Raw genomic sequence first — 12,441 nt, forward strand, 5'->3', positions numbered from 1 at the left:
AAACTACTAATCTTATGACGGAAGCTAAAATGGGAAGTAATGGTACATTTTCTCCTAAGAGATCATCAGGAGTAAACCCACCCATCCTCACATCCCTGTTTATCTCAGTCACCTTGAGCAGTTCAAGGTGCCAGGTTGTCCTCATTATTTGTCTATCTTTTTCATAAATTCTGCACGTCCCCTCAATTGACCCAGTCCCACATACTTACCCACCCAGGAAACTTTCACTGTGCCTTTAGGAACTCAGCTACACATCAGCAAAATTGCCTATATCCTCAACCTCTTCTCAGAATGTTCCAGCACCTTCTTGCTTTGACTGCAACCTGCCACCCAGCTGTGTATTCCTACCGCACAAGTGGTGCCTATTTGTCCTCTCACACCCCTATGCCCACAGAATCTGGAGTAGAGTAAGTATCCTCATTATTGCTTCCAGATCATTGCACTCCAAGTGTGGTCTGCAGCCACGGCACCTGGGAGCTTGTTGGAAACACAGAATGTCAAATCCTGCCTGAGAGCTACTGAATCAGAATCTGCATTTTTTTTTTTTTTTCCTGGCAGGTTTTCTTTTTTTTTTTTAATTACAATTTATTGGGGTGATAATGGTTAGTAAAATTACTAACCATTGTACTAACCAAGTGTACAATTCTGTAACACATCATCTATATATCATATTGGGTGTTCATCACCAAGTCAGTTTTCCTTCCATCACCATATATTTGGCCCCGTTTACCCTCTTCTATCACCTCCTTCCCCCTTTACTCTCTGGTAACCACTAAACTATGTTTGTGTCTATGAGTTTTTGTTTATCAGAATCTGCATTTTAACAAGATATTTCAGTGTCTTGTGCTTACATCATAACCTCATTTTCAAGCAAACCACTCAAAGTTAGGATAAAGTCTGAAGTCTACAAAGCTATGCCACACATTGCCTCCAATAACCTCTATAACTAACGCTTGTTTCTCCCACTTCTTTCCTTGGCTCCACTCAGGCTCTCCTTTCTTTCATTGTTCCTCAAGCACATCACCATGTTCCTGCTCAGGGCTTTTTTATTTACTGTCCCTACTACCTGGAATGGTCTTCCACCAGATAACCTCACAGCTCATTTTGGTACTGCATTCAGGGCTCTACTCAAACCCATTTCTCAGAAAGCCCTGCTTGATCTCCCTGCATAAATACGGAATTTGCCAGCCTCCCCATAACTATTGCCTGCTTTCTTGTCTTCAAAGAACTTTCATATAGTCTATCCTATTCTATTCTGTACTTCGTATTATTCAACTATTTGTTTTATTTTTATTGTCAATCTCCTCAACTAATGCGCGCTCTCTCTCTCTCTCTCTCTCTCTCTCACTTTCACACACACACACACACACACAGCATGTCAGCAGGGACTTTCCCTGTTTTGTTCACTGTGTGTCTCCAGCTTGGGAAACAGTACCTGCATATTACAGATGTTCAATAAAGTGTTTTCTAAGAAAGTAACGAATGAGAAGCAGGAATGGGGAGAACATTTTTTATTCTGTAACCTTTTATTACCTTTCAAATTTTGAACCATGGGATAGTATGATCTACTCAAAATAAAAATTACTTAAATGTCTTGTAAAGTTGCTATAATATCTCTTGCTTCCTTCTATTCAGTCTCAGAGGAAAACGTGTCCTGCCTCTGGTTGAAAGACAACTCATCTAAATAGAATGTTTATCCCACTCTCTCTTAAATTTGCATGAACTTGACTCCAGCAATATTTCCTCTTTCCTTTATTTCCACTGACAACCACTGTTAGCCTTTAAACATGCTCTGCACTCTCCTTCAGAGAAAACAAACTTCCTGACGCATCCTTCTCCATTCATGCTTATCCAAGTTTCTTATAAGAGTTGGTTACACTTAACTCCTATTCCCTTCTCGATTTACCACAACGCAGCTCTTGTTTCCACTGACCCACTCAAGTTTTAAACTAGCCCAGTATTATCTCCTAATGGTTAGATACAACGTCTGGTTTTAACCTCACTGGACTTTCTGGTGGTCTTCACAGCTTCTATGACATCATCCCGCCTTAAGGTCCTCCTACACCTTGACCTTTATGTTTTATCCTTTTTACGAACTCTCGTAAGATTGTTGAGGTTCTCCAGGATTCTCTCTTCAGGCTATTCTTTTATAGATGCTCCTTGAGTGGTCACACTCATTTTACAGTTTCTACCTGCATATTGATGATCTCCTAATCTCTAATTCTGTCACAGACCTCGCCCTCGTGTTTCTTTCTCATAAAGAAATAAAGACAGACTACAATCCAGACTCCTTAGTTAGCAGGGCATACGAGGTCTCCTTGGAATGGGATATGGACCCTGCCTGTCTCTCCAGCCACATAGCTTCTTCTTATTCCAGCAACTCCCAAACACACTGTGCTGTTTCTAGCCCCATGCTTTTCTCCTGAGGGCCTGTATACTTCTAACCCTCATGTACCCCACTGCATCCTTTTTTTGGACTGACTAAGCATTCGGATCTCTGAAGACTACTCTTTGTGCCTTCTTATATTCACTATACTCTGTACACACATCTCTCAAAGTATTGACTATTTTGTGCTGAAAATCATATCCTTTCCAATCATTCTTGCTCTTCATCATGAGATTACTGAAGGCAGATGTTGGGTCTTATTTATCTTGGAATCCCCAGAACCAAACACAGAGCCTGCCATATAAAAAGCTCTCAACAAACAGGTGTTTAACTGAGCTGGTAATTGCATTGACTGTATTAGGCTCTGAGAAAAACTGAGGTAACATGACATGGTTCCCCCTTATTCTTTTTCAGGACTAAAACTGCTGCAGTTAAATCCCTTGCAGATATTTTCACATGTGAGTCCATTTGTTTTACGAGGATACTCAGAAGTTGTTTGCTTATGATCAAATTGGGCTGTAACTGAGCATTAGAGCATGATCAGGGGTAGCCCGAGTTTGGCCTTCTTTAGAGATAATGGACAACTCTGGTTATGGCTTCTGTTCCTAAGGGAGGACTCCTTTGGTGCTGCACCACAGTGTGATAGGAATGTACTTGTGTAAGAACTGAATGTGCAGTCTTTCCCCCTTAGCATGAAAATAGCTTGTCCTTCAAGGAAAGATAGTCTGAGCTTATTCATGAAAATGAAATTCTTCAGAAGATCCTAAGAGTACTACTTAAATAGTTTCTATTTAAAATGATTGGAAAGAACCTACAATGACAGATAAGATAAATTTTATCCAAATTTTCCTAGCACTATTCCCTGTATATTTTGGAGAATATAAAATAAATAAATGTGTGGCTTACTGTATTTTCTAAAGACATATTGAAGACACATATTTCTTTACCATGATTTCTCTGTTGTCGTTTTTTTTTACTCATCAGTTGCACAATTTAAAATTACTGTTCTAAGAAGTGGTTTCACATAAAAAGGAAGCCTTAAACCAGAAATTAAACCTTCATAATGTCTCTTTAAATGTTTGTAAAGTCCCCACCCGCAACTCGAAGTTAGTGGATTGAGTGTTTAAAATTAATACCCATGCTTAAAGAGATCTCTGATTACCTAACACAATTTCTTTATTTTAGCAACTTATTTAAATTCTTAAAATACCAGCATTATTAAAAGCATCTCAAGTATTTTCTTATCTTGCTTTTTTTCTAGTACAATTACATAAACTTGAAAGCACAAAATAGCTAATATATCTTTAACCCTTATTTCTTGGGATTAGAATATTTTAATTCCTAGGAAGCAAATACCCTTTAAATATATACACCGTGTTCATAGTCAGTAATGTTACCTAACTTCAAAGGTTATTGGTAGGGAGGGACATGTTATAATGTTTCCTTTTTAAATAAAAACAAAAAAGGCATTACATTCTAACTTCATAGCTTGTTGTCATGACCACACCAAATGTGAAAGTACTAAAAGCTACACAATCTACAACTATCGTTTTTGGTAATAGAGAATGATAAAACCTGTTCAGATAAAACCTATCCTCATCTCATGAGAGTATGCCCTTTTCCAGTAGATATTTCAGAACATAAATTACTATGTATGCAGAGATTTTTGAGGCATTGCTAATAATTCCTTAACATAAAACTAGACTCTTTCCACACTAATCATTTTTAAACCAGCGTCCATCAGTAAATTTCAAGGACTATTGTTACCCAACATTATCAGAAAAAAAAAAATTAACTGCAGTCTTCTGAGGAGAATCAATAGCTTCCATTAGATTCTCATTATGACTAATAAAAGACTAAATTCCACTGAAAAAAGTAGAGCCTGCTTATGGGTATTTCAGTCCTTTCTTTGTTTTCCTCTTGTGTCTTCTAATGAAAACATGTTGGAAACTCATTGAACTAGAAGGTACAAAACCCAGGCTCTACTTCCAGTTCTATCATTTACTATGAACCATGTGGCTTTGGGCAAATAGCATCTCTCTGAGATTTAATTTTCTTATCCTAAAAAAAAAAAAAAGGAAAGGAATGCCCCAAGCTTCACCTAAAATAGGGAGAGCGTGGCCTGAGTAATCCAGCGCCAAGAGCTACCGTCTGATTCTCGAGTGGAGATAGACATATCAATAAATCAAAATAACAATCTGAATATAAAGAAGGAAATCGTTTATAGGGTTACGACATTTTGTTAATTTCACTCATCAACTGTGTATTGAAAAAGATGTCAAACCAGGGAAGAAAAAATGTGATTTATTTTGTCATTGCTGAGGAGAGACCCAGCCTGGTTGCCAACCATGGTGGCTCGAAGGGACAGCAATGGAAGACTGCCCTTGGATAAAGTCCTTTCTGTCAGCTACTTACTGACAGTCTTTATAAGGTACATTTTTCTAGAATTGCATTAAATTTAATTTCTATTATGAATGATAGTAAGGTTGTTGTTTAAAAATTGCCACTCCATCTGCATTCTAAAATTACTCCATTTTATTGTCATTGTTTATTGTTTATTGTGCCATCTCAACTACACACATGTGTGGGACACATCAGAGCAGCAACCCTTTTGGTGGTTAAGAATTGCAAATAACATAATATATACATAAAGATCCTTGAAGTGTTCAGTTTAAATAATCTTGAACAAAATTTAGTACTTTCTATCAAAGTAGTGTTTTCCCTCCATTTTCTTCTTTCTCACTTTTTCATTCATTCTCTCAACTAAAAAAAATGACACTACAAAATCAGTATGATAGCTAATATTTAATAGAACTTACCATCTGTTAACCATTGCGCTCAGCACAAATGTACTTATTACATTAATGAATTAATAAATGTATTCCTTTAGTGCTCATTACAACCCTATGATGTAGGTACTATTGATACTTCATTTTAAGGAAGAGGAAACTGAGGCATAGAGAGATTAAGTCACCCTTGACATAAATGTTAAGTGATGGAACCAGAATTTAAGCGGGCTTCCAGGTCAGCGAACAAACGAGATGTAGTAGTGAAATAGGATAGAACACTGGCATTGATTCAGTTGTCAACAAGTATTTCTCGAGTGTGTAGAAAGTTCTGGATTCTGTCCTCTGGTACTGGATATATAAAGGTAAAAAAGACACACAGTCCCTGCTATCAAGAAGCTTATAATCTTATTACTGTGCTGTCCAGTATGGTAGCCACAAGCCACCACATGTCTATTTAAATTTAAATCTAAATAATTTTAATAAACAATTCAAATAAAGGATTTAATTTATTTATAATTTAAATATAAAATTTATATATACTTTATCACTTAATTTAAATAATGTAAATAAATATAAATAACTAAAATTAAATAAATTGTTAAATTCCATTTTTTCAGTCACACTTGCCGTATTTTGAATGCATAATGGCCACATGTGATTAGTGGCTACCTTATTGGACAGCACAGACTGGAACATTTCATCACTGTAGAAAGTTCTACTGGACAGTGCTGGTTGTGTTTGGCTGGGACTCGGGGACAAGTAAAAAGGGAAATTTTAGGGAAATTAATAGCCTTGTATAAGTGCTCTATATAGTGTCAGGGTGACCTGGGAGCACAGAAAGGGGGACCTGACTCAGGCCAAAGGGTCTAGAACTGCTTTCCATTATAGGTGACATTTAAGACAAGATCCAGAAGGTTAAGTGAGAATTAGGCAGGCAAAGAGAAAAAAAAAAATGGGATATTTGAGGCAGAGGGAAGACGTTTCTTAGATATTTTCTAGTATAATTTTTCCAGATCAAACATCTGATACTAAAGTTCCATCCTCACAGAACCTGGAATATTAAGCTGGAATAACATGGGAGGCCAGGATGGAAATGGGCCGTGGGATGGAGACAGGACACACCCATTCTCATCCTGAGGCTTCATACCCTGTTCTGCAGTGATGCTGAGCTGTATTACCCAGGGCAAGGTCAACTGGGACTCTCATCTTGTGGCCCCTTTAATCAGAGATTTTCAACTATCATTTCTAATTGCATCAATGTGAAATGTTCCAGGCTTTGACTCAGTCCTTTTAGGCTACGTTCTCTTTATTTTGCTTTAGTTTTGTTTCTTAAAATGAAAAGAATGTCAGGAAACAGTGGCAATTATGAGAATTTCAAAGGTTTCTTTGCCCACTAAGCCGAGTTCCTAACAGCTTGATGGAGTAGATTTGTATTATTCATTATTTTCATAAGAAAAAATATTGCAGCATGGTGCTTTTGCAAGAAAAATTATTGAATGTTGAAATAATCTTGTAACTTTTCTTCTACGTTTCAAGGGCCTAAATTTGGCACTTTTATTAATATGGTAAATATATTAAAGATTTAATAAGCTGTACACAAAAAAATTCATCCTCAAAGAAATCCACTTAGATTATTTATTAATTCATTGGTGAAGGGTTAAATGAATTTGCAAAGGAATTGGAACTGAATGACTTATGAAGCTATGTAGGAGGATATTCAAATTTTCACTTCTAGGTCATCAGTTTTCATTTTTTTTAGTTGAGTAAGATTAAGAGGTTTTTGACTGAAAATAAACTTTTGCATATGAGAATATTTTAACTTAAGTTGGTCTATCTTTTCTTTAACCTTTATTTACCTGGAAAGCCCTATGACTTTTTTATTATTATTAGTTTCCTATGTTTTTCCTAAAAGTATAAAAAGACAACAGGAGAGGAAAGGCAGGGACGAGGTCTGGGATCAAATATTTAAACTTTGCTATCTCTTGAAAAATTTTTTCTTCATAAATAGCCTCATTGTGTGCATCTCTAGTTATTGTTTCAACCTGTTGTTCTGTAAACTGCAGGTAACCTCAGTCACAAACTCATTAATCACCTTTCACAACAGCTTCACATCCAAAGCTTTCGAAGTACACGACATAGTTTCCTGTTTATTATCACCCGAGATCCATATAGGGAGGCTTATGATGTAGACAGAACAATCAACATCAGTGCCATTTTAGAGAGGGGAAACTGAGTCTCAGAGATGCTAAAATGGAGATCCAAGATCATTTGGCTGGCCCTCAAATCTAATCTTTCGGCTCTAGATTCAGTGCTCTTTTCACTCTGAGCCAATAGATTAAAAAAAATAGAAAAAGGGCTAAATGAATCACTGTTACTCAAGTTCAGTTTATCTATCTTAGGAACACAGGCAGGGAAGGTAGGGTCATTGGTGAGTTCTTCTCATTGCAGTTACATTATTAGTCTAGCTCGTTGTGATACATTATTGCTGCACAAATTCTCAGACCCTTTAACATAACAATATGCACTATGTATTCCTAAGAGCAGTAGATATAGCGTACGTGATTTTCCCCAAATTTTTTTTACCATGTAATTTTTTTGAGGAAAACCTATTACTATTTATGTCACATGATTTTAAATTTCCACCGAATATAGTTTGGGAAAAGCAGCTCTAATATTGCAAGATATTGTCAACGGACTTTATAGATGACTTTGAGTGTGTGTATGCTTTTCTTTTCTTTTTTTTCTTTTATTTTATTTTATTAAATTTATTGGGGTGACAATTGTTAGTAAAATTACATAGATTTCAGGTGTACAATTGGGGTAGGGAGAAATAGTTTCAGCTTCTGGCAGTACTGCTCTTTTTCTACAAAATAAGTGGATCTCATAAAACATAATTTTATTGTATTTCTAGGCTCATAGGAAGCAAGGACATTCTTAAAGGAGTTACCAACTCCTAAAAACCCATGAACTAAAACGTGAGCACGGATCTATGTGCACATGTACACACACACACACACACACAGACACACACACACACACACACACACGGGAGAAAAGGCAGGGATGTCATAAAGAAAGATACTTAAATTATTACTGCAATTAGGAGACTAAGCCTTCAGACAGAGGCAATGAGAATGAGCTGAACCTGAGGCTAAATTAAATTACAGACCGGATGAAGATGCTAAAGTGATCCCAGGTAGCATATCTTGTTATTTAGCAGAAGCAAACAAAATCATCTAAGGAGATAAACATCTTCAGTGTAAGTCCTATCTTTAGCTCAAATCAGGATCACCCAACATAAGGAAACAAATGACCATGAGTGAAAGTCACCAGAGGGAAAAAAGAGATCTAGGCCTCCAAGAATTTATAATATATTTATAAGATATAAAAGCGTTATGAAAATAACATTGTTTTAAAAACATAAAAGAATGGACTTCTACTTTCAGGAAGATGGAGTAGGTATACTTTCCTTATTCTTCGCATTAACTAAAACCCTGGTCATTATATAAAACAAACATAAAAAGACAGAAAAGTGGAAAGAAGAAGGCAAACTGGCTAGGAACCTCAGGCCCCAAGGATTAACAATATGGTGGTAAGCCCTGTGCGTTTTCTTGTTGCTTCAAACATCCAAAATTTTGAGCTAGAGAATCTGACAACCCAGAGATGCCAATGGGTATGGGGCAGTGGTGGGGGTGTTTGAGGGGAACTCCAACAAAAACCTGATCTCTATAGCCAAAAGCCAGCAAAGGGGCAGCCTAGCAAGACAGAAAGATTCAGATAATGTCTGCTCTATTCCTGCCAAACATAACAGGAAAAAACATGTGGCCCCACTCCCATCCATGCCAGCAAAGGCCAGGTATAGATGGGAGTAGCCTAGACTTCTACGTTTCCACTGATGTTATGAGACACTGAACATCCTCCACTAGGGTAGTGTCAGAGAAGGCTAAGTAGGGAACCAGGACTCTCATCCCAGCTGGTTGGTTATATTCCCCTCACCTGTGGTATTAGTGGAAACCATGTAGGGATCCTAGACTTCAATTCACGTCCCACAATAACAGGATGCCACTCTGACTCCCCATTGGGATGGTGTCAGAAAGAGGCCTAGTGGAAATCAAGATTTTCACGATTGTCCAGTGTTAATGACCACTATGTGTCAGTGGAGATGATGTGGAGAGCCAGGAATCGCACTCGCTCTTAGTGAGAATCAGCAGCCCCACCTAGTGCCAAAGGAAGATGAGTAGGGGATCCAGATTTCTACTCCCACTGTCATTAAGAAGGAAACATCCCTCCTTCCCCTGCTAAAATAGAAGGTTTAAACAAGATCCAAAGCCTTATAATACTAAAATGTCCAGATTTCAATAGAAAATTCCTCACCATACCAAGAACCAGTAAGACCTTAAACTGAAAACAAAAAATGAAAGTTAAATGCTAGAAAAGTAAAAATGAAAAAACATTGATAGATGCCAGAACTGAGATGACAGCTGGGTGTCTGTGGATAGATGAACAGATAAAGAGGAGGTGGTACATATACACAATGGAATATTGTTCGGCCAAGGAAGGGAATGGGTTCTTGCCATCTGCTGCAGCATGGATGGACCTGGAGGGTATTGTGCTGAGTGGAGCATGTATGTCAGATAGATAAAGACCGATGCAATGTGATTTCGCTTATGTGGAATCTAAATAACAAAATAAACAACAAACAAAAGGGAAACAAACTCATAGATGCAGAGAACATTTTGATGGTTGCCAGATGGGAGAGAGGTTGGGGGTGGGTGAAAAAGGGGAAGGGATTAAGAAGTGCAAATTGGTTGTTACACAGTAGTCATGGGGCTATAGGGTACAGCATAAGGAATATAGTCAATAATATTGTAATAACTGTATGGTATCAAATGGGTAGTAGGTTTATCAGTGTGATAGATGAGAGGGGAGTTAGGTATAGAGTAAAAAGGTGAAGAGGTTAAGAAGTACAAATTGGTAGTTACAAAATAGTCATGGAGATGTCAAGTAAAATGGAATATAGCCAATAATATGGTAATAACTGTGTATAGTGCCACATGGGTACAATACTAGTCAGGGATCACTTCTTAAATTATATAAATGTCTAAACACTGTGCTGTACACCTAAAATTAATATAAAATAATATTGAATGTCAACTGTAATTGAAATTTTTTAAAAAGCTAAAAAAACACCTGGATAGAAAATCAGCAAGGATATAAAAGAACTGAATATCATCATCCAACATAATCTAATCAGCATTTATAGAACACTCCACCCAACAATATCAGATACACAATATTTTCAAGTGCCCACAGAACATATGTTAATATAGACCATATCCTGGGCCATAATAAAAACCCAACAAATTTAAAATAATATGTTTTTTTACCACAATGGAATCAATCTAGAAATCAATGCAAGAAAGATTAAGAAAATCTCCAAGAAAAGTTCCACTGGAAACTAAACAACGCATTTCTAAATAATCCATGGGTAAAAGAGGACATCTCAAGGGATTTTTAACACCTTGAATGAAAATACAATATATTAAAATTTGTGGGACATAACTAAAGCAGAGCTGAAAGGGAAATTTATAGAACTAAGTGAAAACATTAAAAAGAACATAAGTTTCAAATCAGTCTTTTAAGTGCCCACCTCAAGAACCTAGAAAAAAAAGGAAAGCAAAATAAACCCAAAATAACAGAAGGAAAACAATGATAAAAGTAAAAGCAAAAATCACTGAAACTGAAAACAGAAAAGCAATAGAAAAAAGGAACGAATCAAAGAGCTTGAAAAGATCAGTAAAATTGGCAAACCTATAGCAAAACTGACAAATTTAAAAAGAGAGAGCAAGAAGACACAACTTGTTCATACAAAGGCTTGACCATAAACATTCATAGCAGATTATTCATGATAGCCAAAAACTGGAGTTATTTCAGACGTCTTTCCACAGGTGAATGGTTAAACAGCCTATGGTACTTCCATATCAGGCAATAAAAAATGTGAAACAATGGCATAGCCAGTATTGAGTCTGAAATCAAGCCAACCATGCAAAATTCCCATGTTCTGCCTGACCACAGGGCATTCTTTCCACTTGATTGTTATTTAGCTTTTTGATAAGGTGTTCAACTTCTTTTTTATTCTATTTTTTATAGGTAAGATTTGTTTTTGTTTTTAGAGGAGTAATCTGAATGTGGGTCAAAAAATCATGTCTTGTCAGAATAGAGTCCTTATTCAAAGTAGTCTGTAATCTGGCCTGTGATTACCTTTTTTTTTTTTTTTCCATTTCCCCACCCTTTTCCCTTTGGCAACCTCAGGGAAACCTCAGTTTGTTCTCTATGTGTCTGCTTCTGTTCTGTTCATGTATTCATTTGTTTTGTTTTGTTAGATTCCACATATAAGTGAGATCATACGGTATTTGTCTTTCACTGTCTGACTTATTTCACTTAGCATAATATCCTTTAGGTCCATCGATATGTCCGTTGATATTGTTTCAGATGGCAAGATTTCATTCTTTTTTATTGCTGAATAATATTCCATTGTATTTATATACCATATCTTCTTTATCCATTTATCTATTGATGGACTTCTAGGTTGCTTCCATATCTTGGCTATTACTAGTAATGCTGAATCATGCAATAAAATTTAACTGTTGAGTATATGCAAAATCTGATGATTCCCAAAGAATTATAAAGTGAAAAAGGTCAGTCCCAAAGGTTACATATACTATGATTCCATTTATCTAATACTCTTAAAAATGACAATATTACAGAAATGGAGAACAGAGTAGTGGTTGCCAGGAGCCAAGGAGGGGATGAGGTGGGAAGGAAGTGGGAGTGGCTATAAAAGGAAACATGAGTGATCTTTATAGTGATGGAAATGTCCCATATCTTGACGACACCTATGCCAGTAACCTGCTTGTGATACTGTGTTATAGTTCTGCAAGACGTTATCATTGGAGTAAACTGGGGATTTCTCTGTGTATTACTTATATTAAAAAGAATTATTAAATTTATTGGGGTGACATTGGTTAGTAAAATTATATAGGTTTCAAGTATACAATTCTATTCATTGTCTATGTTTTACGTTGTGTGTTCACCACCCAGAGTCAGTTCTCCTTCCATCTCCATATATCTGTACTCGTTTACCCTCTTCTACTACCTCCTTTCCCCCTTACCCTCTGTAACCACTAAACTATTGTTGTGTCTATGAGTTTTTGTTTGTTTGTCTTGTTCCTTTGTTGTTTTCAGTTTTATATCCCACATATGCGT

Source organism: Rhinolophus sinicus, chromosome 2 (assembly GCF_057876585.1).
Source record: "Rhinolophus sinicus isolate RSI-liver-muscle chromosome 2, RSI-T2T, whole genome shotgun sequence".
NCBI classification, from domain to species: domain Eukaryota; kingdom Metazoa; phylum Chordata; class Mammalia; order Chiroptera; family Rhinolophidae; genus Rhinolophus; species Rhinolophus sinicus.